Genomic DNA, 26,054 nt, shown 5'->3' on the forward strand with positions numbered 1-26,054 from the left:
CTCATTTACATTGCCCTTGTAATTTTTCAGTTGCCTTGTTGTAGTCCAGATGTAGTGGTTGCACGGTTTGCATCGCACCTGCTCTTCCCTGAGCTCATTATATTCACCTCCACCATTGCTGACTCGATGTGATTAGCAATGGTTACAGCTTTCTGCCATTTCAATTCTGGTTCAAGCAGTAGATGTTCTCTAATACGAGGCACAGCTGTTTTCTCCATGAGCCGATCTCAAAGAATTTCATCTGCCATGTTGCCAAAAATCCCATGTGACAACCAGTTCCCTTAAAGCAGCAATATACTGATCTGTCAATTCCCCTGGTTTCCACGCTGGTGGAATTTATAGCATGCAGCTACCACATTCACTTTAGACACACACAAAAATTAATGCAGAGAGTGTAACATATAGCGGCCCTTCTGCTCCAAGGCACTTAAATAAGCAAAGCACATTTTCTTACTTCAGAGAGTTCTCTGTCATTAGCTGCAAGGACATCGTACTCAGATACTCTTATCCAAGCATTAAAAGCAATTGGAAGCTCTCCTAGGCTTTGAAGAAAGGGTGCAGGTGGATTCAGGGGCAGGAGAGCCATCCTAGTCACCACTTTGTTGAGCAGTGGAGGCCGAGACCAAAAAAGTGAAATCCAACATCAAACAGCTCCAGAAGCAGCTGCTGCAGCAGCCCCTGGCCTCAGCACATACAGAAGCGCTTACCCTTCCTGCTAGTTCTCTAACCTCAAAGACTACAGCTCCCAGAAATCAATACTCTATCTAGCAATATCACACGGGGCTCTGCTAGGCCTTGTTTGCACACTGGGGGGAGTTGGGTTGGGGACTCTCAAGTATTCATAGAATGTCCCCACAAAGCATGGCAGGGAGGCAACTGACAATTCATTCTCTAATCAAAGAATCGGCATTGCCTTTGTTGTAATAACCTGGAGCTACCCCCTCTCTGAGCCCTGAGTATTTTTCCAGGGGAAACCCCTCACGTCACACGAGTCCCAAAGGGGATTTGGATCTCAGTCAGTGTAGGTCAAAGACAAAGAAACATAATCAAAAGAAGAAATAAAAGATCTGGTCCTGCTGCTGTAGATGCTGCTCTCTCTGTAGTTTCCAGCCCTTTCTAGGATGGACACTTCAAGTCATCAGAAAAGGATGTTTCTCTTTCTCCTGCACACACCCTTAGAAGTTGTGTGGCAAGAAACAAGAGCTGATTTTCAAGCATTTTTCTTCACCTTTTTATCTCCTCTTCTGTTTTCTCCAAAATTAAAGGTCTAATAGTCTTTAAAAGTCTTTCATAGGTTCATTCACAGATTCATAGATTCCAAGGCCAGAAGGGACCATTATGATTCTGACAGCAGATCTTTTAGAAAAACAGCCAATCTTGATTTTAAAATTGCCAGTGAAGGAGACACCACCACAACCCTTGGTAAGTTGTTCCAATAGTTCAGTGATTCTCAAACTTTTTTGTTTGGGGACCACTTGAAAATTGCTGAGGGTCTCAGCGGACCACTTAACGATCTTTCCAAAAGTTGTTGTACCATTAACTAGCTATTGTAAAGCGCGTTGGATAAAAAAACACCTTAATAATAATTAACATTTTTTTTTGTTCTACAAATAAAAGCACACAACTCATATTTTAATATCAGTATTCTTACCTTTCTAATGCGATGGATGTGCCTCTCTCCCCCACCACAGCCGACACAGAGCTGAGGCTGGGAAGGAGTGAGGTCTCTCCCTCACCACAGCAGCCACAGAGCTGGGACTGGGAAGGAGGGGGGGGTCTCTCCCCAGCCCCAGCAGCCAGAGAGCTGAGGCTGGGAAGGAGGGCCTTCCCTCCCCAGCAGCCGCAGCCCTGGAGCTGGGGAAAGTAGCCTTTCTCTGGCTGCTGCAGCCCTGTACGTCCCAAATTCCCCCCACCTCCTCTTCTCACCCACTGCCCCCTCCCACTTACTCCCTATTCCTCCCAAGGCCACAACCTCACCTTACATGTGTGTCTTCTCCAGGGTCCAGGCACCTAATTAGTGGAGCCACGCCTGGGTGGGTGGCCCTTCATTCTCTCATGTGCGGCCCTAGAGGGAACTATCTGCGGCCCACCTGAATGGAGCTCGCGGACCACAATTTGAGAACCACTGCAATAGTTAATTACTCTCACTATTAAAAAATTATGCCTTATTTCCAGTCTGAATTTCTCTAGCTTCGACTTCCTGCCATTAGCTTGTGTTACATCTTTCTCTGCTAGACTGAAGAGCCATTATCAAATATTTATTCCCATGTAGGTACTTATAGATTTTCTCACAGTTCTTGCACAACAAAGATGTGAAAAGAACACCCAGAGTGTGGAGAGACACACATTGAAATCTGTTAGCTTATGCCCAGGGCATAGGCTCCTGAACAACTGATGGGAAATAACTGGCAGATAGAAGGGAATTCTGGAAACTCGCATGAAAATGAGACACATCAAGTTCCACATCAAAATAAATTATTATTCTGCTGGGAATTCAAATTAGCAGCCCAAGTTACTGACCTGTCACCTTCAGTTCCAGAGTGGCTTCCGCATAAAATCTGCTTGATCGGAAGAAACAGATAAACTGCCCATGATCAGAGGGGGTGATGTTGCGTATACGCAGGACAACGCTTCCATCCACAATACCATCCTTCAGCAGCTCTGTTCTGCCCTGATAATTTGGTATTTGCTGCTCAGCCTGATCTTTTTCATTCTGATACAGATGGACAGGTTCAGAGAACTTGGATCGGTACCAGCGCACCTCCATCTTCTGAGCACTTGTGTTACGGAAGAGGTGACAGGGTAACAGGGCATCTTCACCTGCAGAGGCCATGATGGGATGATCAGGTCCAATCACCTTGAAATTCACTGTTAAAGGAACCAAGACACACAGAAAATTAGACCAGAGGGGAGCTGGATTGCTTTCATAGGTAATGAATGGTGATCTCTCACAACTGCCTAGGCTGCAACTTGACCAGCTAAAACTGAGCTAATGGTGTCTCACTGTATCTGCACTGGAAAACAGGTCAAGTTAGGACAGGCTTAGCTAGCACATGTTAGCTAACCCTTGAGCCACTTTTCCTAGTCAATACCAATCCAGAGAGAATTAAAAAATGGGTGATCTCTGTCTCTAAATGTTGTGAGCTGGTTAATGGCTGAAACCAGAACAATTAACCTGTGGAAGACTGTTTGCTAGACTGGAACCGAGGCAGGTGGCCTCTAGAGAGAAGGATGATACAGAACACCTGAAAGGAGAGGCTGTGTCTGTGACATGCTGTGGAGCTTAAGGCCTGGTCTACATGGGAAAGTTTTACTGGTTATCCAGGTGTAATTATACTGGTATAACTCCTATGTGGACCCCCTTATTCTGGTATAATAGTGACCTTTTTCAGTTTGCCTTAAACCCCTTCCCCAGTGACATAAGCTAAAATGAAACAAAAAAGTACTTTATTTTATATTTGTAACTTGCTATGTATCCTTTCAAATATAGATATTTGAAAAACAATCAAATATAGTACAAAATCCTTCTTTACCCCTTCCACTTATGACATTCTCTGCTTGGTAGCACATCACACAAAATGAATTTACAGCATGTGTCAGTCACATTCAGTTCAAATCACTCTGTTTCATATATTTGACTTATTTGTGTAATGTGCAATTCAAACTTTTGCATCATAGATTCATAGATTCCAAGGCCAGAAGTGATCATCTAGTCTGATCTCCTGTGTAACACAGGTCACAGAACTTCCTTGTATTTCACACTGGTGACACCCCTGCTGGAATTCTGTGTCCAGTCCTGGTTCTCACAATTCAAGAAGGATGTTGATAAATTGGAGCGGGTTCAGAGAAGAGCTATGAGAAGATTAAGGAATGACTTGATAATGAGCTCAATTTAGCAGAGAAAGCTATAACACAATCCAATGGCTGGTACAGAAGCCAGCAAAAATAAGTAAATAAATAAATAAGAGGTGAAAACAGGGGAGTTTGAGTGGGAGTTCAGTGGGAGGAGAAGGAAGGAGGCAAGCACCTATTCCATAGGGGACAGTGAGTGAGTTTTTGTAGTTTTGTGTGGGTTTTTTTCTTTTTTTTTTTTTCTTCTTTTTTCTTCAGTTTGCAGAGGCTGGTAGGGCATAGTTTTTTGTGAGAGAAGCAGAGTTCAGATTAGGGGGCAGGGCTTCCCTGATTAGCCAGTGGGGCTTCTCTGATTGGGGGTCTATAAAGGCAGCCAAGCAGCCCTCCAGTGGCACAGGAACCAGCAAACAGAGCTGAAAACAGGGGCGTTTGAGTGGGAGGTTGGGGAAGGGAGTGTGTAGTGGTCTGTTTCTGCTTTGGTGTTTGGGGGGGGGGGGGATTTTGTTTGGAGATTTGTTATTTTCTCCATGACAGAAGCTTAGGCGGGAAGGCTGTGACAGATACAGAGGCAGCAGTGGTAGTGAGACAAGGAATGGGTGAGACAATGAAGACAATCAGATGTGGAAGCTGCAGGATGTGAATTATCTGGAAGCGGTTACACAAAAAGAGCTTGGTTTGTATGAAGTGCCGCCTGTTAGACTAGATAGAAGAGAAGATCAGAGACTTGGAGATGCAAGTGGAAACTATGGTTGTTTAGTTTTGATGGGGATTCAAGCAGATGATGGAGGGAAGACAAGAGAAGGCTGAAGGGAAAAGTCAAGACTGGCAGATGCAAGCTGCACTGATGAACTCTGAGGGGAGACTGCTGGATGAGGAATGCGGCCACTGGAGGCATGTGACTATGAGAACCAGGCAGAGGGAAAGACTGGCTAATGAAGGAGAAATAGAGCTCAGGAATAGGTTTGCTGAGTTGGAAAATGAAGAAGGGGCACAGCAGGCAGTCACAGAAGGTGGGAGGTCAAGGAAGAAGAGAAGAACGGCTAGTCCTATAAGAAGAGGGGAAGGATACAGGATGACTCACAAAAGATTGCAAGTGTGAACAAAAGACAAGAGGACTTGCAATCAGAAGGAACAGGAGGAAGCAGGGCCAGCTCCAGGCACCAGCACAGCAAGCTGGTGCTTGGGGTGGCTCATGGAAGGGGGTGGCACGTCCGGCTCTTCAGCGGCAATTCGGCGGCAGGTCCCTCAGTCCCTCTCAGAGGAAAGGACCTGCTGCTGAATTGCCGCAGAAGAATGAAGCGGCGCGGTGGGGCTGCCGCCGATTTTCCACCGCTTGGGGTGGCAAAAACCCTGGAGCTGGCCCTGGTAGGAAGGCCAGAAAATCACAACAAAACCAAGAAAAGGAAGGTCTACATGATTGGGGACTCCCTACTAAGAAGAACAGACAGGCCTGTCACCAGAGCTGATCCGGAGAACAGACGAATGTGCTGTCTGCCAGGAGTTAAGATACAGAATGTGGACCGGAGGCTGAAAAGAATTCTAATGGAAGCAGTAAAGAATTAACTGATTGTCCTTCACCTGGGGAACAAATGATACTGCTAGATTCTCACTGAAATGCACCAAAGGAGACTATGCCAAGCTGGGGAAGACACTTAAAGAAATGACAGGTTTCAGAGTAGCAGCCGTGTTAGTCTGTATCCGCAAAAAGAAGAACAGGAGTACTTGTGGCACCTTAGAGACTAATAATGCTCTAATAAATTTGTTAGTCTCTAAGGTGCCACAAGTACTCCTGTTCTTCTTTTTAAAGAAATGGAGGCTCAGGTGATCTTCAGTGGGATTCTGCCTGGCCCTAGAGGAGGAGAGTGAAGGCAAGACAAGATTATGATGATCAACAGATGGCTCAGGCAGTGGTGCTACAAAGAGGGTTTTGGGATATTTCATGACTGGGATGCATTCACGGACAAAGGACTGTTCTCATGGGATGGACTCCACCTGAATAGGGAGGGAAATAGACTGCTGGGGTGGAGGACGGCACAACTGATTAAAAGAGCTTTAAACTAGGAACTCGGGGGGAGACTGCTGGGAGATGCTCATGTAATCCTCATGCCTTATTCTAATATTGACCGGCAGGAAAGTCAAGAGAGAATACTCCGATGGGGAAAGGAAGAGCAGTATGTAGGAGAATGGACAGTAAGAGGAAAGATAGTGCCAATACCAATGAAGCTAAAGTCAAGTAGGCAATACTGTAAGTAGAATAACTGTACTCAGTCGGGTGAGGAATCTGAGCGAAGCCAAGCAGCAACAGTTAAGATGTTTGTACACCAATGCAAGGAGCCTGGGTAACAAAATAGAGGAACTAGAACTACCAGTGCAGGAAGTGAAACCAGATATTATAGGGTTAACAGAAACATGATGGAATAGTAATCATGAGTGGAGTACAGGAACTGAAGGGTACGTGCCATTCAGGAAAGACAGAAATAAAAGCAAAGGTGGTGGAATAGAATCGTATATTAATAAGGAGTTAAACTGTAAAGAAATCAGAAGTGATGGAATGGATAAAACAGAGTCTGTTTGGGTCAAAATCACTTTGGAGAAGAAAGCTACCAGAGGCTCCCCTGGATAGTGCTTGGGGTATGCTAGAGACCCCCTCCCCCCACACATCTGATTTGGATATGGATAGAGACCTTTTTATGATTATGGGAGACTTTAACTTCCCAGATATAGATTGGAGGACAAGTGCTACTAATAATAGTAGGGCCCAGATTTTCCTGGATGTGATAGCTGACAGATTTCTTCACCAAATAGCCACCAAACCAAAAGAGCTGATGCTATTTTAGATTTGGCATTCATGAGTAGTGAGGACCTCTTAGAACAGCTAGTTGTAGGAGACGACCTTGGTTCAAGTGATCATGAGCTAATTCAGTTTAAACTAAATGGAAAGATAAAAAATAGATCTGCAATTAGGGTTCTTAATTTCAAAAGAGCAAATTAAAAAAAGTAAGGGAATTAGGGATCTGGACTAGACTGAGGAACTCAAGGATCTGACTGTGGAGAAGGCTTGGAATTACTTTAAGTCAAAGTTGCAGAAACTATCTGAAGCCTGAATCTCAAGCAAGGGGAAACATTTGTAGGGAAGGGTTACAGACCAAGTTGGATGAACAAGCATCTCAAACTATTAAGAGAAAGCGAAAAAACAACAAGGAATGGAAGATGGGATGGATCAGTGTGACACTCTTTACCTCAAATTAGCACCCTGGACCCCTCATATTCACTATTACCATGTGATTTGGTTTGTTTTGTACAAAGTATGCCTTGTGAAGTATCATTTTAAAAGTGTGGATCTGTTGGACCTTAATATGCTGTGGATTTTATGTACTATCATTGTATGTGAAGTTATGAAGTATTGCTATACATGTTACTGAAATATGTTATGAGGTTGAGAGATGCCCACAGCTGGACTTTCAGTAGGGACAAAGAAGCTGCCATCGCTGGCCAGACAGGTGTTAATGGCTCATCAACACCCAGTCTTCTATCTCAGAGACTTCTTGTAGAAGGCACATATGCAATGGGGTCTTTCTAGCATCCTGAAGAAAGCATAAAAGAGAGACAGTGACATCATCTCTTGGCCTCTCTTCCCGCCACCTCCATCTCAACACCTGGAAGATCGTCTGGAAGAGAATGGTCCCAGGCTGGAAGGGTGTCCAGTCCGTGTATTAAGGAACTGTAAGCTACCTGTAGGATCTGTTAGGGTGAAAGACAACTTGATTCAAATCTTACTTAGTCTGTTAAAGTTAAAATTTAGACTGCATTTCTATATTTATTCCTTAGGTACTTTGATTTCTATGCCTGCTACTTATAATCACTTAAAATCTTAGTTAGCCTTTTTTGCATCTCCATCACATTGTTGACTCATATTTAAGGCTAAGATTTTGGTATGGGTATTTTTAATAAAAGTCACGGGCAGGATGTGGGCAATAAACAATAAATCATGGAAGCCCAAGCCCCGCTATATGGGGCTGGAGCCTGAGTTCCACCTCCCAGGGCTGAAGCCTTAGCTCTGCCGCCGGGAGCTGAATCATAATTTTCAGGAAGTCATGGAGGTCCCATAAAATCATGGAATCCATGACCTCCATGACTGACTCATAGCCTTATTCATATTCAATCAGTGATCCACTGTAAGCCCCGGATTCTTTTCAGCAGTGTTACCATCTAGTCATTTATTCGCCATTTTGTAGCTGTGCGTTTGATTTTTCCTTCCTTAGTGAAGTGCTTTGAACTTGTCTTTATTGAAATCCATCCTGTTGATTTCGGACCAATTCTCCAATTTGTCCAGGTCATTTGGAATTCTTATCCTGTCTTCCAGAGTTGTAGCAACCTCTCCCAGCTTGGTGTCATCTGCAAATGTTATCAGCATACTCTCCAGTTCGTTATCCAAGTCATTAATGAAAATATTCAATAGTGATAGGTAGAGTCGCAAAAGTTTAAGATGAGACAGGAGGAAAGTTTAAGGTGAAATATGATGTAAAAGTCCACTGAGTAAAGGTTACACTGAGACCAAGGGGAGTAAAAAGGGAGAAAAATCAATATCTTCCCCTGCCCCCCCCCCCCCAAAAAAGATGTTCTTTCTCAAATTTACATAAAATGCTCTTATTATGAATTGTTTCCAAATAACAAAAGATCAATGGTATTCAAACTGTTGAGAGAAAGTAGAAGACACTCTGTGACAAGAGGTTTCCTACCTGATTCCAATGTAGAAACATGGACAGTAAAAAAGAAAAGGAGGTAACTGGACAGAGAGGGGTTGCCCATGGCACTATGCGAGTGGAAGGAAATCCTCATCTTCATTGTAACTTGATTCACACACCAGAAAGGAAAAGAAAAAACAAATTCCAAGTGAGCAACGTGCTGTAATTTGGGATACAAATTCATTGAGCACAATAGGAACCCTAGGACATGTGCTAATTAATAATTGCATCAAAATGTGCGTGTTTGCTACTTTTTAATTAATTGGCCTCTCAGAGTTGGTAAGACAACTCCCACCTGTTTATGCTCTCTGTATGTGTGTATATATATCTCCTCAATATATGTTCCATTCTATATGCATCCGAAGAAGTGGGCTGTAGTCCACGAAAGCTTATGCTCTAATAAATTTGTTAGTCTCTAAGGTGCCACAAGTACTCCTGTTCTTCTTTTTGTGTTTGCTACTGTTTTTGTCAAAAGACATGTTACAAGACATAGCAAAACTCTGCTTCACTGTTCACAATCTCAAATTACAGTCCAATATTCTGGACAAAGGCCTTAATACTAGCATTTGCAAAATTCATTGAAAAATATCACAAAAATCACTCTCCAATACCAAATTCTACAGGCCACTTTCCTCAGATCCCACTGAGGAATACACTAAGAAACTGCACCATCTACTCAGGACACTCCCTACACTAACACAGGAACAAATCAACATACCCTTAGAGCCCCGACCGGGGTTATTCTATCTACTACCTAAGATCCACAAACCTGGAAATCCTGGACGCCCCATCATCTCGGGCATTGGCACTCTCACTGAAGGACTGTCTGGATATGTGGACTCCCTACTCAGACCCTACGCCACCAGCACTCCCAGCTATCTCCGTGACACCACAAATTTCCTGAGAAAACTACAATGCATTGGTGACCTCCCAGAAAACACCATCCTAGCCACCATGGATGTAGAGGCTCTCTACACAAACATCCCACATACAGATGGAATACAAGCTGTCAGGAACAGTATCCCTGATGATGACACAGCACAACTTATTGCTGAGCTCTGTGACTTTATCCTCACACACAATTATTTCAAATTTGGTGACAATATATACCTCCAGACCAGTGGCACTGCTATGGGCACCCGCATGGCCCCACAATATGCCAACATTTTTATGGCTGACCTGGAACAAAGCTTCCTCAGCTCTCGTCCACTCATGCCCCTTCTCTACCTACGCTATATTGATGACATCTTCATCATCTGGACCCATGGGAAGGAGACCCTGGAAGAATTCCACCATGATTTCAACAGCTTCCACCCCACCATCAACCTCAGCCTGGACCAATCTACACGGGAGGTCCACTTCCTAGACACCACCGTACAAATAAGCGATGGCCACATTAACACCACCCTATACCGAAAACCCACCGACCGCTACGCCTACCTTCATGCCTCCAGCTTCCACCCCGGTCACACCACACGATCCATCGTCTACAGCCAAGCACTGAGGTACAATCGCATCTGCTCCAACCCCTCAGACAGAGACCAACACCTACAAGATCTTCACCAAGCATTCTCAAAACTACGATACCCACACAAGGAAATAAAGAAACAAATCAACAGAGCCAGACGTGTACCCAGAAGACTCCTGCTACAAGACAGGCCCAGAAGAGAAATCAACAGAACTCCACTGGCCATCACCTACAGTCCTCAGCTTAAACCTCTCCAACGCATCATCAGTGATCTACAACCCATCCTGGACAATGATCCCTCACTTTCACAGACCTTGGGAGGCAGGCCAGTCCTCGCCCACAGACAACCTGCCAACCTTAAGCATATTCTCACCAGCAACCACGCACCACACCATAACAACTCTAACTCAGGAACCAACCCATGCAACAAACCTCGATGCCAACTCTGCCCACATATCTACACCAGCAACACCATCACAGGACCTAACCAGATCAGCTACAACATCACCGGCTCATTCACCTGCACGTCCACCAATGTTATATATGCCAGCAATGACCCTCTGCTATGTACATTGGCCAAACTGGACAGTCGCTACGCAAGAGGATAAATGGACACAAGTCAGATATCAGGAATGGCAATATACAAAAACCTGTAGGAGAACACTTCAACCTCCCTGGCCACACAATAGCAGATGTAAAGGTAGCCATCTTACAGCAAAAAAAACTTCAGGACCAGACTCCAAAGAGAAACTGCTGAGCTCCAGTTCATTTGCAAATTTGACACCATCAGATCAGGATTAAACAAAGACTGTGAATGGCTTTCCAACTACAGAAGCAGTTTCTCCTCCCTTGGTGTTCACACCTCAACTGCTAGCAGAGCACCTCACCCTCCCTGATTGAACTAACCTCGTTATCTCCACACTGATATATACCTGCCTCTGGAGATTTCCATTACTTGCATCTGAAGAAGTGAGGTTCTTACCCACGAAAGCTTATGCTCCCAATACTTCTGTTAGTCTCAAAGGTGCCACAGGACCCTCTGTTGCTTTTTACAGATTCAGACTAACACAGCTACCCCTCTAATACAAAAATCACTAACTTTTTGGTTGTAAAATTACAAAGAGAAAGTAGCCAAGAAGAACAAATGTATTTTGTATCTGCTTTTATAATGAAGTGTGAGAAAAGGCATTGCAATTTCTGGGTCTGGCTCACGTGGATAAATACAGAGGATCTAAAGTCATTAGTGAAGCCTTTCATGTGGAAAAAGGAGCATTTTAAAAACAAATTAAAGGATGAGAACTTCCTGCCACGTACCTCATGAGCCCAGGAGAAACTTCCCAGCAGTTACAGGATCACTGGGACATTTCCAGCTTCTCACAGTCAGTGAAATGGACCCTTAGTCCGGGAGGTGCCTTACAATGAAAGAATTAAAGTTATAGTATAAGGCAAAAATAATTTAGGAAAAGAGAATCAGTTCAGTATCATCTGTCCTTGTGTACTTTTATGGTGATGTTTTTTAAACAGTAGCAGAATTTACTCTTTTCTCCTGCATGTAGCAAGGCTGAAGATGCAAGTGAAATTGTAAAGCAGAAAGCCACCATTATCGTTTAGATGGTGCTATGAAATTAAAGAGTCCTCATGGAAATCTGCATACAGCAATGTGCTTATCCTCTCAGACCCAGACGGCTTAGCCTCACACACATCCCGGTTGGAGCAGAGTCATTCCCACTGTGGAAGAGGCTGCTTCATCCCAGTATGATGGAGTGATGATAGTCACTCCATAGTTTAAAACTGTAATAGTTTCCTTTATAACCCTGATTTTTGACCCTACATCTATAAACTACAGGAAGATCCTATCAGCCTCAAAATTGGAACCTTAAATCTGGGACTGAAGTAAACTATTTCTACCAAATTTGATGTGAATTGGACAAGTGGTTGCTGAATTATAACACCCTGGAAAGGAGGGTTCACCAAAGTTAAAATTCTTTTTTGCTGCTTTAAAGCATAAAGAACAAACACAACCACCCATTTTCTTATGGCTCCCTGGCCCCTCTGCTCCCTGGACCCTCTACAGCAGAGGTTCGGGGGCTGCCCCACATAGGCGATCCCCGGCACAGAGCCCTAACCCTTTGAACATTCTGTTTTCATGAGACTTGCCCAATGCTCGGCTCTTCCTGCAGCCTCTTGCCTCGTTCACGTGGCTGGGCAGGGGTAGCTCCATTGCACAGACAGCATAGCTAAGCACATAGATTTGGCACAGTCATTCCAAAAGGCAATGGCTAAGCGGGAGTGACTTGAGTCTGCCCCAGGAGAGACTGACCTTCTCTTCCTAACTCTGCTAGAAGTGAGCTTGAGCAGTGTCTCTGGTCCTCAGTTACCGCCTCTGTTAGAAGGGGGAGAACGGTACTTGTTGGCCTCCTAGGATAGGGACATGGGGTGGTATTCACAAAGGTACTTCGGTGCCTGAGTCCCATTTTTAGGCACTGCTGAGACCTACGAAACTGCTGCTTGGCTGCTGCCCAACCCTGTAGGTGCCTTAGCTCACTTGGCTGCTTAGTGCCTAAGTTTCTGCAGCACAAATTCCCTACGTGCCTAAGTCTTTGCCTCCATGCATGTGCTCTGCTGCCTCCCTCTAGGTTTCCAGATGCCTATCCCCTGCCTAACTCCCAAATGTGTCCTTTATAAACAATTGATTAATATGGAGCTTCCCTGAAAGTTTTATTACTGGGGGCAGGAATAATTAACAATCAAACCCAGTGTCTTCATTTTAATTTCAAGGGTCAGTTTCCATATTATTCTAAATAAGGAGGATTTTTGGTCACATATTTGCAGATTTACTATGAAACAAGCGATTTTCTGTCTTTATCGAGTACCTCTATGCTTTGCCCTAGGGAGAAGGCTAATGAAAAAGAAAAGCAAACAGGGTGAAGCAGTGAAGTAGCTTCCTGCTCTGTAAAGCCTCCATCACACACAGCACATGCTAGTCAAGGGCTGTTAGAAAGAGTTCTTGGTTTCCCAGTTTGTAATCCAGGGATGACAACACACTCCTGCCTTTGAACCTGTGAAGGAAAAGCCCTGCAGAGGGGCTCAACCGGTCATGTTGACAGTGCCAACACTTGACCCCAATTCCCCGCACAGCTTTGATGGCTGCTTGTTTTGGTGCCCTTAGGAGCCTCAACTGCTAATGAACAGCGCCCGGACACTTGTTTGTGCTGCAGACTTTGTGGAGAGTGATTCCCAAGGGCTCTGGGCTCAGAGGGCAGCAGCGTGGCCTGTACATGACTGGGTCCATAGACCAGTGGTTCTCAATCTTTTGTACCGGTGACCCCTTTCACATCGCAAGCCTCTGAGTGCCACCCCCATTATAAATTAAAAACGTTTTTATACATTTAACACTATAATAAATGCTGGAGGCAAAGCAGGGTTTGGGGTGGAGGCTGACAGCTTCCAACCCCCCATATAACCACCTCCCGACCCCCAGTTTGAGAACCCCTGCCCTAGAGGGTCTGGCCGGGCTGGTGCAAGGCCTGGTGCACTCGAGCAGGGCCCCACACAGGCGCTGGGTGTTCCCAGGCCAGGGCCTGGCCCAGCCCCTGGGGAACGGCAGCGCTGGCAGTACAGCCAGATGGGCCCACGGGGCGGCTCCCTGGCACTGCCGGGCCGCAGCTGCGGGGTATAGGGCGCCGCCGATCCCCCAAGAGCCACAAACCGAGCTCACGGGGGGAACGGGGGAGAGGAGGAACTAGAGGATATGTTGCCCCGGTGCTCCCTCTATTAGAGTCTAACCTGGAACAGTTACTGGAAGTTATATTGCCCCGGTGCGCTCAATATTAGAGTCCAACTGGGAACAGTGACCGGACGTGACAGCACTCAGTAACCCCTCTAACAGATTCCCAACGGGAACAGTGGGCGGAGGTTGCTCCTCTTCCATACCTGGGGGATTGGGAGCTAGTGGAGAGGGGGAGGCCTGGCAGCATTGAGACGGGGGGCACCTGGCAAGTATTGGGGTGTGGGGGGAGTGAGGAGGGGCGGTGTGGGGGGGTCCCTGCTGCAGTGCAGCAAGCTGGACCCTGCACCCCCGCGCGCACTGGGGATGGTGCAGAGCGGCGAGTGGGGCAGGGAGACATCTCCCGGGGGGTGCTTCCCAGCAAGGGCGGCCCCTCCCCAGCGTCACAGTAGCTTTCGCTTTCGGCCTCGCACCACCGGCCCCTCACTCTAGAAATGGGAAGGCGGGGCCGGGCTTGGCAGCAGCTAATGGGAGATGGAGTCGGGGAGAAACTACATCTCCCATGGTGCCATGGGGTCCGCAGTGGCAGATGGGAGATGGAGGCAGGGGAGACACTATATCTCCTATGGTGCCATTGGGCCGGCAGTGGCTGATGGGAGATGGCGGCAGGGGAGACACTACGTCTCCCATGATGCATTCCCTCACTCCCCACCCCGCTGCTTCTTGCAGGGGTAGCCTCACAGGGTTATTGAGCTATGGCCCTGGGATTTCCCCTCCTCTGCCTAGAGCCCCCCAACCCCAGGCTCCGTAGGGTTTGCAGGTGGGGTCAGGGCCAGCTCTAGGTTTTTTGCTGCCAACCCCCCCCCACACACACACCACCACCAGCCCTGAGCTCCTCCCCCCCCCAACTGCACCCTCCTGCTGCCCCAGCCCTGGGTCACTGGTAACTCGCTCCCAGGGCGGGTCATTCAGCAGGAATTTTGGATGTGCACAGAACACAGACAGGATTGGTTCCCATATGGTTACAGTACTGCACTAAAGTGGAACATTTTTCAGCTTGTGTGATTGGAGGATATCTGGATGCATATTATAAGACTGTCCTACATAAATGAGGAAAAGTTGAGGTGCCTTTATTATTCTTTTCTTCCATTCTTTGTTTCTATGGGGAATTTGCCAATGCAATATCACTGTCTTCCTTTCAAAGAAATAAAACTAAAACTAAAAAAAAAAAAAAAAAAAAAGGCAATGGCTGTTGAAAATAGCAATTCCAGTCCTAATAACCACTGGGAAGCATTTCTTGCTCCATTTATTCTACTTTTTCTACAGCAAGTTACAGTGGATCAGTATATTTGATTTGGGGGAAATGAAGTAACAGCTGCCCAAATTGCACTTGAGCACTCCTGAATTTTGAGGTGTTCAAATCTGGAAGGCAGGTGCTGGATTCCCTTTCTGAATATTAGCTACATCTGGAAAAGAAAAGTCAATTTCTGCTTCCATGGCTCAGAAGTGTAAATCCTCCTACGTGCCTGGTACTGTATCTAAAGCTGCCCAGGTCCTAGTAGAGCCTCCCCTCCCTTACTTTTCCGTTTAAATTCTAGTGGGATCCACGTACCTCCCTTGCTAGGCTTCAGATAGAGAGGGGCACTGTCCATTTAGTCCACCCAATTCCTTCTTTGGGGGAGAGCCCAAAGCTGGGGCAGCAGAGGGTGCGGGTGGGGGGGGGGAAGAGCCCAGAGCTGGGGCGGCAGGAGGTGCAGGTGGGGGCCAGAGCTGGGGTTGTAGGGGATGCGGGTGGGGGGAGAGCCCAGGGCTGGGGCAGGGTGCAGATGGGGGCCAGAGCTGGGGCAGCAGGGGGTGTGGGCGGGGGAGAGTCCAGGGCTGGGGCAACACAGGGGTGCGGGGGGAGTGCTGGGGTGGGGGGGCAGCAAAAAACCTAGAGCTGGCTCTGCCCCTACCATTCACAGCAAGCTGCAGTGTGAGGTTTCAGTTCCACACTCCTTCCCCCTCCCTTTCCTGTTAATTGCGGCCGAGGGAATGCTGGGAAATGTAGTTCTTTCCCTGCTCCAGGGCTGGCTCTATAGGCAGGGAGCTAACTAAGGAACTACAGCTCCCAGGGCCCCCTGCTGGTTCTCAGCTCCCAGGCTGGATTCTTGCGCCCCTGCAAATTTGCCACCCCAAGCAACTGCTTGCTTTGCTGGTGCCTAGAGCCGGCCCTGGGTAGGGTGCCCTGGGAGGTTTGGGTCAGGGGAAGATGGGAGGATTGGCGGGTGGAGGGGGGCTGGAGAGCTGCAGCAACCAAGGCAGTGAAGGTGGCCACGCACATGTTCCCAGAATGCCGAGGGACAGGGCGGGGAGGTAATATCTATTATTGGAATAAATTCTTCTGGGGAGAGAGACAAGCTTTTGAGCCAGGCAGGGCTCTTCTAAAGGGCTGGTAAAGGTGCTCAGAGTGTCACAGCTAAATACCAGGTGGAGTCCTCTACCCAGAACACCAGCCATTCCAGTGCTTCTGGGTACAGCGTGGACCCATCCGCACCCATATTACCAACCCTAGTGCCTAACCCAGAGGTGGTGCCACCAGGGGGCACTGCCACAGTGGTGGGGGTTTACACAGGCCACTGCCCTAAATGACCACCAGGGGTCACACAGAGTGCACTGTGTTATTTGGCCACCAGATGTCACAGCCCAACAGGTGGGGTACACACAGGCAGGGCCGGCTCCAGGCACCAGGCCACCAAGCTGGTGCTTGGGGCAGCACCTAGAGGGGGGCGGCGCGGCGCTCCAGCCCGAGAGCGGGGCTGCGACAGGGCTCGCCGCCCTCCCCCGGGCCCTGCCTCTGGCCACCGGGGAGAGCAGAGCCCCGGACGGGCTTGCTGCCCTCCCCCCGGCGCTCTGGCCGCTGGGGAGAGCGGAGCCCCGGCGGGGCTCGCCGCCCTCTCCCCGGCGCTCTGGCTGCCGGGGCTCCGCTCTCCCCGGCGGGGCTCGCCGCCCTCCCCTGCGGGGGGCGGGGAGCGGCAGGAGGCTTTTTTGCCTGGGGCGGCAAAAAAGCCAGGGCCGGCCCTGCTCACCGCACCCCTGGCAGAGTTAGGGCTGTAATGACCATGGCACTCAGGACCCCCAGGCCTGGGTCCCGCAGCGGTACCAAGACAGCCGCTGCCCCAAAGAGCTTCCGATCCTTGGCAGGAGAGGATGGGGGCAGTAGGGTGACCAGATGAGAGGAAGAAAATATCGGGACACATGGGGTGCGCCATGAAATATCAGGACAAATTGCATCCCGACTAAACATCAGTCGGGACGCGGGACAAAAGCCTACATATCGGGACAGTCCCAATTTTATTGGGACGTCTGGTCACCCTGGGGGGAGGAGGGGACCTGCAAGAAACAACCAGGCCCCGCTGGTTAGCGCAAGAGGCCGAGCGCGCAAGGCAGCAAAGTCTGTCAACGTGCGCTCGGAGGCTCGCTGCTGCAGGCGGTGTAGAGACACCCTTAGACACGTAATTCCCATTGAAATCGACGTCAGGTAGGTGCCTAAATACCTTTGGGGAGCTGGGCCTCACAATCTTTAATATATTTACCCTCACAACACCCCTGTGCAATAGGGAAACGCTATCATCCCCATTTTACACATGGGAGACTGAGGCACAGAGCAGCTAAGGCCTAAGCACCAGACCATGTTGTGTGTGACCAAAGCTCTCCAGGAAAATAGGTGGTTTTTCTAGCTGCCCGCCCTGCAAACTCAGCCTGAGATCTGAGAGACAGATTAACGCATTGCCAACAATACTGATCCTGGAGCTAGGACGTTGTAGGGATGTGTGCACTGGTTTTAGGGGTGTTGTTTTTTAAGCATAGCAGAGACTTACAGATTTGCATACAACCTTGTAAAGGCCTCCACGTTTTCTTCACCCTATGAGAAAAGCAGTCTAAGTACGGCCAACCCCAAGTGTTCCAAAATCATGAGTCACCCCCCCCAAAAAAGACTATGAGATTGGCTTCAAAATCATGAGACTGAAACCAAAAATAATGAAGTTTGGTTACTTGTTATCTTACTTCTGTGTTTTGAGCCTTTGAGCTGCACTCGGGTCATGTTTTTGAAGCCCAGACCTTACCCTTTTAAAAATATGAATAGTCACATGCATCTGGGAGCTGGGGCTTTAAGAAAAAAAAAACAACCAAATACCATGAGAGTCGGGATAAAATTGTGAAAGTGGGCAACACTATAAGTGTCCCTGGAGCCAAATTCTTTTTGGAATTAAATGCTCACCACAGTTCTTAGGCGTGATTCTTATTTCTTTCCTCCGTGAAGGTAAATGATTTAGAAATATTTCCAGGTTTACTCACCAGTGCTGATCACAGTGAGCTGCTTTGTACTTCACCGTGCTCTGCATTTAGCTTCATCGTGGCTCGGGATTTGGTGAAACTCCTTTCATTCGGGCCAGTCCAGGGGCTTGTCAAACCCAAAGGGCCGGGGAGCGCTGAACTTTGGCAGTTTTCTTTTCCTGTTATTGATCCTGCTCCAGAAGGAGTTTATCTCGGACACCGTCATGTGCCAGTGGCAAAGAATCCTAGAGAGCATCACTTTCTTCCAACACGGAACATGGACCTTTATTAGAATAAGCAACGCAATGCTAACCCTAAAGCTCCTCTGTTTCTGCTTTACTGTAGAGCTCTGCCTAGAAGCTCCCCAAGCCTCAGTGCTGCCTGGCGGATTGCTACAGATTTAAAGAAACAATACCCATAACGTCACCGTTTCGTTAATTCTTTTGACCAGGAGCAACGCAGACTAGAATCCGGATCTCTCTCTCTCTCTCGATGCTGCGTTGGTTCTGCAAGGAGAAGAGGCGTATAAAGCAGGTGCTCAGAGGCTACAGTGGTGAAGACCAAAGTACTGGGGAAGAGAAAGTGAGCCAATCTGACTCTGAACACACACGGGCAGCAGGTCAAGTGAGAAAGGAGGAGCTGATAGTCACTTGCTTTTAAACTGGGGCCCAACAAGCTCTGTATGGCCTGTCCTCACCAGGGTTCATAACCACATTTGAAAGGGTTGGTGGTGGCTTGCATCCATGCAATGGTTTCAAACACAGCTGAAGTGGCACCTAGCAAGCTGGAGGGTGAGAAGCGCCATTAGTGGTTTACAGCAATTGTTCCCAAGCACCTCCAGGTACTGATTCCACGGGCCTCGGAGCCTGTAGCTGGCCTGTTCCTGCCTTAATAGTTGGGCCCTGATGCGCTACTGCATCTGACTCAGCTGCCCCCACCCTCGGGCTCAGGGGAGCTGAGTCGGCTCCGAATAGCAGTCACGATTTCCCAGCCAGCCGGGTTAGAGAGCGCACAGCAGACCAGGAAGCAGCTCCTGAAACCTTCACACCATTTTACAGACTACAACCTATGGCACCTTGCCTCAGGAGAGCTGCTCCGTGTAACCGACATCAGGATCTGAATGCTGCCATCTCTAGGGTGGAGGGCAGAGGCTAACTGGTGAAAAATAAGGAGAATATACTTCAGTTAAAGACAGAGCCAAGTCCTGACCCACACAAACAGGGGATGAGGAATCAAGTTGTTAGCCTGGCAAATGAGTACAATCGGGGTCAGCCTTACACACAATCTGAACGCAAGTATCAGAGGGGTAGCCGTGTTAGTCTGAATCTGTAAAAAGCAACAGAGGGTCCTGTGGCACCTTTGAGACTAACAGAAGTATTGGGAGCATAAGCTTTCGTGGGTAAGAACCTCACTTCTTCAGATGCAAGTGTCCCAGGACAGCTCACCTAGGGCCTGTGTCCCTATCATGCTGTGATACCAGCGTGGGATGGAGAACCTCATCTCCAGCCACACAGGGGAGCAATTCGTAGACTGATCCAGCCCTTCTAGCAGCTGGTTCTAGCTTGGGGTCTTGCGAACTGCAAGACTGGCCGTGGGGACCAAAAACTCATGGGCCAATCCAGCTCCCAGTGAGCATTTTGCCCTAGGGTCAGGATGGGGCCATTATTTTGTGTCCAGACATTTTAGCTGTGTTTTGAACAATTTCTGTTTTGCCCGCACAGTCTCTTTAAACCCAAAATTCCCACCTGTGTTGTTTTGTTTTGTTTTGTTTTTCATTCTCTTGGAGACTGGGCAATTCTCCTTTTCCCTTGGAAGAGAACATAAGGGTGTGCCTGTTATCACATCTCTCCTGCCAATCTCCTTATCAGCAGCTGCTTTCGCAGGAGGAGGGGGGTTGTATATCCGACTCCTGCTGAATGTGCTAGGGTGTTGGAAGCAAAATATGTTTCCAATGTAAACACATTTCCCATAAGGAGAACTGAAAAGGCAGAACTCAAGAGTGGCTTAAAAACAGAATATTTAGATTAAAAAAACACGTAGTGCTTTCTGCCGAATCAAGATACCACTGTAATGCATGTTAACAGAAGGAAGCACTACCTTGTGGTTAAATCCCAGGACTCGGAGTCAGGACTCCTGACTCACTGTGTGACCTTAGGTTAGTCACGTGACCTTTCCGTGCCTCTCTTTGCCCAGCTGTAAAATGGGGATACCAGTGATTTACCTCTCAGTGGGTTGTGAGATTTAATTTGTCACTGTTTGTAAAAATGCTTTGAGCTCCTCACACAGAGGAAACTAGAGCATGGCAAAGCATAGTACGCTCATTATTACAGTGTACTGCGAGCTTCTTTAGCATCACAAAACACAGCCATCAGGCTGGCAGATGGCCCAGCACAATATAAATACAACCGGATCAAAGTGCTCATCTGCCCCGACGGACGTGTAATTCAATGCTGAATTCAATCCAGTGGCAGTGCGGGATGTGAAATCTTCTGCCTTTGCTAACTTTGGAAGTGCCTGCAAGTCACTGCAACCCAATGGGTGGTTGGTGCCCCTTGTGCTGTGCACTGGTGGGGCTGAATCCAATCTCTAGCAGACAGGAGTCTCTGCATCACAGAAGCCACCAATGCCCCTGGCCCCGTTGATGGCAATTTGGGCTCAGAGGCCAAGCACTGAATGAACCCTGCAGACTGACCTCTCTTTACACCTCTAGAAATGGTCGCGCCAGAATGGGCAGCACTGTCACTGCCACCCTACCTGGTCTGTGGATAAACAGGAGACGCTGGTCCCCAGCACTGTCAAACTGGCACAAAATGACTAAATATATTTCCAAATTCACTGAATTCAGCTGACAGGTTAAACCCTTGCCCAAGACTTACAGGGTCCGTCTACACTTGCAGCTGGGAGTGGGCTTCCCAGTGTGGGTCAACAGGCTCGCACTGTGCTCAAAACATCAGCTTGGGCTAGCCACCCAAGTCCAAACCCGCCCAAGCCCCTGAGAGAAGGCTAGCCTGGGACGCTGTGGCCATACTGATTTTTTTAGCATGTTCGCTCGAGCAGAGCTAGCGTGTGTCAGTCTGGGGGTTGGGGGGGCTGCAACCCATGCTTCCAGCTGCTGTGTAGACACCCCAAAGATCCACACCATCCACACCTCTTTTTTAGCTGGGTTAAGTAAATACGATTTGTAATCTAGTAATACCTCCCATCCAAGGATCTCAAAGCACTTTGCACATATCAATGAAGAAGTAATTATTCCTGTTTTACAGATGAGGAAAATGAAACCCAGCAAGTCTGTCCGGCATTTTCAAGAGCAGTCCCTGCTTTTGTGTACCTGGCTTGCGACACCTGATTTCCAGAATGTCTGAGCGCTCACACCTCCCGTTGAAACCAGTGGCTCAATCCCTCTGCAAAATCCAGCCCGAAGTGCCAACCTGAAAATCAGTGACCCCTCTGGAAACTTGGCTTTAGCGGAGTTTCCCAAGGTCAGAGTCTATTTGGGCAGCAAAGAGACTCAGGCTCCATGAGCCGTAGTTTAAGCTGTACTTGAGTTCAGTCATTCGTGAATGAAATTGGTTTGCTGGGTTCTTTCCACACTTCCCCATTTCATAACTTTATGTAAAACTTCGGTGCGGTTGTGTGAGACCCAGCGAGCAGGGGCTAAAACCCAGTCAGGACGTACCTCTGTGGGCCTGAGACAAACAGCCTGTTTCCGTCCCGAAGAGGAGACACAGGAGCCCCAGACACAGAGTAACAGCCCCGAAGATTTGTATGCACCGCGAGGTTCCGAGAACCCAGCTCATGGTTAGTCAGAAGAGTCTCACTATTTGCCTAGCAAATAACGACCTGCAGAAGAGCTCTGTGTAGCTCAAAGGCTTGTCTCTCTCAGCACCAGAAGTTGGTCCAATAAAAGATATTACCTCACCCACCTTCTCTCTCGAATATCCTGGGACCCACCCAGCTACACCACCGCTGCATACATATTTACCTAGCCGTCATTCATGCTACAGCTCTACCCTAATGCAAACTCTCTCCTGCTTCCCACCCAGGCTCGTTAAAAAAGGGAATGATTGAGGGAGGTTGGGAATTTTTTTCAGGTAAATCAGGAGGGGATTGAGTGGAAAGGCAAGGTGAGGAAACCCAGCTTGGATGGTCCCCAAATGGGAGTCACTAGAAGTGGCAGAGTCAATCCAAGCAGCTGCTCATGAAGTTCATGCCCTTCCCTGGTGGAAATCTGAAGTAAAGGATGATGCTGTCCTTAAGGAGGGACTTATGAACATGCTGAAGAATAGCTGGGACTTTCCCGTGGTGTGCACCCACCCCCACTCTTTACACTCCTCCCCAAAGAGCTCTCTGCCCTAAGCTCCCCGCACCTCAATGCAGCTCTCAACGGGCAGATCTGGTGCTCTCCTTACCCTTGTAAATACCGATCCCCCTTGGATGGCTCTCGCCATTGTCAACTTTCTAATCCCAGGAAACCAAACACCCTTGCCCCGCCTCCCGCCCCACTCCTTCCCTGATGCCCCACCCCTTCTCCAAGGCCCTGCCCCCCACTCACTCCATCCCTCCTCCCTCCATCGCTCACTCTCCCCCACCCTTTCTCACTTTCACTGGGCTGGAGCAGGGGGTTTGGGTGCGAGAGGGGGTGCGGGCTCTGGAATGGGGATGAGGGGTTTGGGGTGCAGGAGGGGGCTCTGGGCTGGAGCCGAGGGGTTTGGAGTGCAGGAGCAGGCTCAGGGCTGGGGCGCGGGAGGAGGTGTGGGCTCCGGGAAGGGGCAAGGGGTTGGGGTGCAAGCTGTGGGAGTGAGTTAGAGTGCAGGAGGGGGTTCTGATCTGGGACCGGGGGTTGGGGTACAGGAGGAGGTTTGGGGTGCAGAAAGGAGTGCAGGCTCTGGGAGGGAGTTTGGATGTGGGCGGGAGCTTGGGGCAGGGAGCTGGAATGCGGGAGGGGGTGAGGGGTGCAGGCTCTGGGAGGGTGTTTGGGTGCAGGAGGGAGCTCAGGGCTGGGGCAGGGAGTTGAAATGTGGGAGGGGTGAGGGGTGCAGGCTCTGGGAGGGTGTTTGGGTGCAGGAGGGAGCTCAGGGCTGGGGCAGGGAGTTGGGGTGCAGGAGGGGTGAGGGGTGCAGGCTCTGGGAGGGTGTTTGGGTGCAGGAGGGAGCTCAGGGCTGGGGCAGGGAGTTGGGGTGCAGGAGGGGGTGAGGAGTGCAAGCTCCAGCCGGGCAGCACTTACTTCAGTTGGCAGCACAGCAGAAGCCAGACAAGGTGGTCTGGACCGAGGAGTGCCAGGAGGCTCTCCGGGCGCTGAAGGAGGCTCTGGTCAGTGGCCCAGTTCTGGCAAACCCAGACTTTGACAAGCCCTTTATGGTGTTCACCGACGCCTCAGACACAGGACTGGGGGCGGTGTTAATGCAGGAGGATGAAAAGGGGGAGAGACACCCCATCATGTACCTGAGCAAGAAGTTGCTACCCCGGGAGCAGAACTACGCAGCCATCGAGAAGGAATGCCTGGCCATGGTGTGGGCCCTCAAGAAACTAGAGCCATATCTCTTTGGGCGTCACTTCACCGTGCACACCGACCACTCTCCCCTGACCTGGCTGCACCAGATGAAAGGAGCCAACGCCAAGCTCCTGAGATGGAGCCTGCTCCTGCAGGATTATGACATGGACGTGGTCCATGTGAAGGGACGTGACAACCTGATAGCGGACGCATTGTCCCGGAGAGGGAGACCTGAACTTCCCCAGGTCACTGGTCAGAGTGACCTTGCTCAGTTCAGTCTCGAAGGGGGGAGAGATGTGACGGAGCAGGGAGCAGGGCAGATTTGACCTGGGAATGTTGCAGGGGGATTGCAGTGGGGATGGGGGACTTCCCTTGAAGGAAGCTACCTGAGCTGTAACCTGAGCCAGGAATGGGGGTGGGGAGAATTAACACCTTTTGCCCGGGAGACTGAACAAAGGAGAGGAGGAGCTGGGGGGAGCAGGAAGGGAGGAGCAGCAGGAGGAGTTTTGGGTTTAGTTTCAGGTTGGGCTGGGTGGTGCAACGCAGGGAACCCCAAGCTGGGGTCTAAGCTCCCTGAACCTCCCAGAGGGACCTAATTGAGGGGGTCTGGTCGTACCTACACGCTCTGCTTGAGACTGTGTTCCTGTCCTTGAATAAACCTTCTGCTTTACTGGCTGGTTGAGAGTCGCAGTGAATCTCAGGAAGAGGGGTGCAGGGCCCTGACTCCCCCACACTCCGCAACAGTACCCTGTCAAAGAAAGCTATCAGGTTGGTTTGACACGATTTGTTCTTGACAAATCCATGCTGACTGTTACTTATCACCTCATTATCTTAAAATGTTTGAAAATTGATTTCTTAATTATTTGCTCCATTATCTTTCCGGATACAGAAGTTAAGCTGACTGGTATGTAATTCCCCAGGTTGTCCTTATTTTCCTTTTTATAGATGGGCACTAGATTTGCCCTTTTCCAGTCTTCTGGAATGTCTCCCGTCTTCTATGACTTTTCAAAGATAATTGCTAATGGCTCAGATTATCCTCAATCAGCTCCTTGAATATTCTAGGGTGCATTTAATCAGGCCCTGGTGATTTGAAGACATCTAACTTGTCTAAGTAATTTTTGACTTGTTCTTTCCCTATTTTAGATTCTGATCCAACCTCATTTTTACTGACATTCACTATATTAGACGTCCAATTGCCACCAACCTTCTTGGTGAAAACCGAAACAAAGAAGTCATTAAGCACCTCTGCCATTTCCACATTTTCTGTTATCGTCTTTCCCCCTCATTGAGTAACAGGCCTACTCTGTCCTTGGTCTTCCTCTTGCTTCTGATGTATTTGTAGAATGTTTTCTTGTTACCCTTTATGTACCTAGCTAGTTTGATCTCGTTTTGTGCTTTGGCCTTTCTAATTTTGTCCCTACATACTTGTGTTATTTGTTTATATTCTTCCTTTGCAATTTGACCAAGTTTCCACTTTTTGTAGGACTTTTTTTGAGTTTTAGATCACTGAAGATCTCTTGGTTAAGCCAGGTGGTCTCTTGCCATACTTCCTATCTTTCCTACACAGTGGGATAGTTTGCTCTTGTGCCCTTAATAATGTCTCTTTGAAAAACTGCCAACTGTCTTCAATTGTTTTTCCCCTTAGACTTGCTTCCCATGGGATTTTACCTACCAACTCCCTGAGTTTGTTAAAGTCGCCTTCTTGAAATCCATTGTCTTTATTGTGCTGTTCTCCCTCCTATCATTCCTGAGAATCATAAACTCGACCATTTCATGATCACTCTCACCCAAGCTGCCTTCCACTTTCAAATTCTCAACCAGTTCCTCCCTATTTGTCAAAATCAAATCTAGAACAGCCTCCCCCCTAGTAGTTTTCTCCGCCTTCTGAAATAAAAAATTGTCTCAATACATTCCAAGAACTTGTTGGATAATCTGTGCCCTGCTGTGTTATTTTCCCAGCAGATGTCTGGTTGGTTGAAGTCCCCCATCACCACCAAGTCCTGTGCTTTGGATGATTTTGTTAGTTGTTTAAAAAAAGCCTCATCAATCTCTTCTTCCTGGCTAGGTGGTCTATAATAGACCCCTACAATGACATTACCCTTGTTTTTTACCCCTTTTATCCTTACCCAGAGACTTTCAACAAGTCTGTCTCTTATTTCCATCTCAACCTCATTCCAAGTGTATACATTTTTAATATATAAGGCAACACCTCCTCCCTTTTTTCCCCTGCCTGTCCTTCCTGAGCAAGCGATATCCTTCTATACCAATATTCCAGTCATGTGTGTTATCCCACCCAGTCTCTGTGATGCCAACTATGTCATAGTTGTGTTTATTTACTAGCATTTCGACTTCTTCCTGCTTATTCCCCATACTTCTTGCATTAATATACAGACATCTAAGATACTGATTGGATTCGCCCCCTCCCCCCCACAAGTTCTGTCTTGTCTCTCCCTT

At 48.3% G+C, this 26,054-nt stretch overlaps 1 long non-coding RNA gene across 1 annotated transcript; it reads right to left on the minus strand.

Annotated features, from left to right (window-relative positions):
- Positions 1-2,415: 2,415 nt before the first annotated feature.
- On the minus strand, positions 2,416-11,481 carry LOC135979421 (uncharacterized). The gene is made up of 3 exons (XR_010596737.1): positions 11,380-11,481; positions 8,592-8,702; positions 2,416-2,868 (listed from the first exon to the last, which is right to left on the minus strand). It is a non-coding gene; the product is annotated as an uncharacterized LOC135979421 (long non-coding RNA).
- Positions 11,482-26,054: the final 14,573 nt, after the last annotated feature.

The sequence above is a fragment of the Chrysemys picta genome, unplaced genomic scaffold (assembly GCF_011386835.1).
Source record: "Chrysemys picta bellii isolate R12L10 unplaced genomic scaffold, ASM1138683v2 scaf823, whole genome shotgun sequence".
In the NCBI taxonomy this organism is placed as follows: domain Eukaryota; kingdom Metazoa; phylum Chordata; order Testudines; family Emydidae; genus Chrysemys; species Chrysemys picta.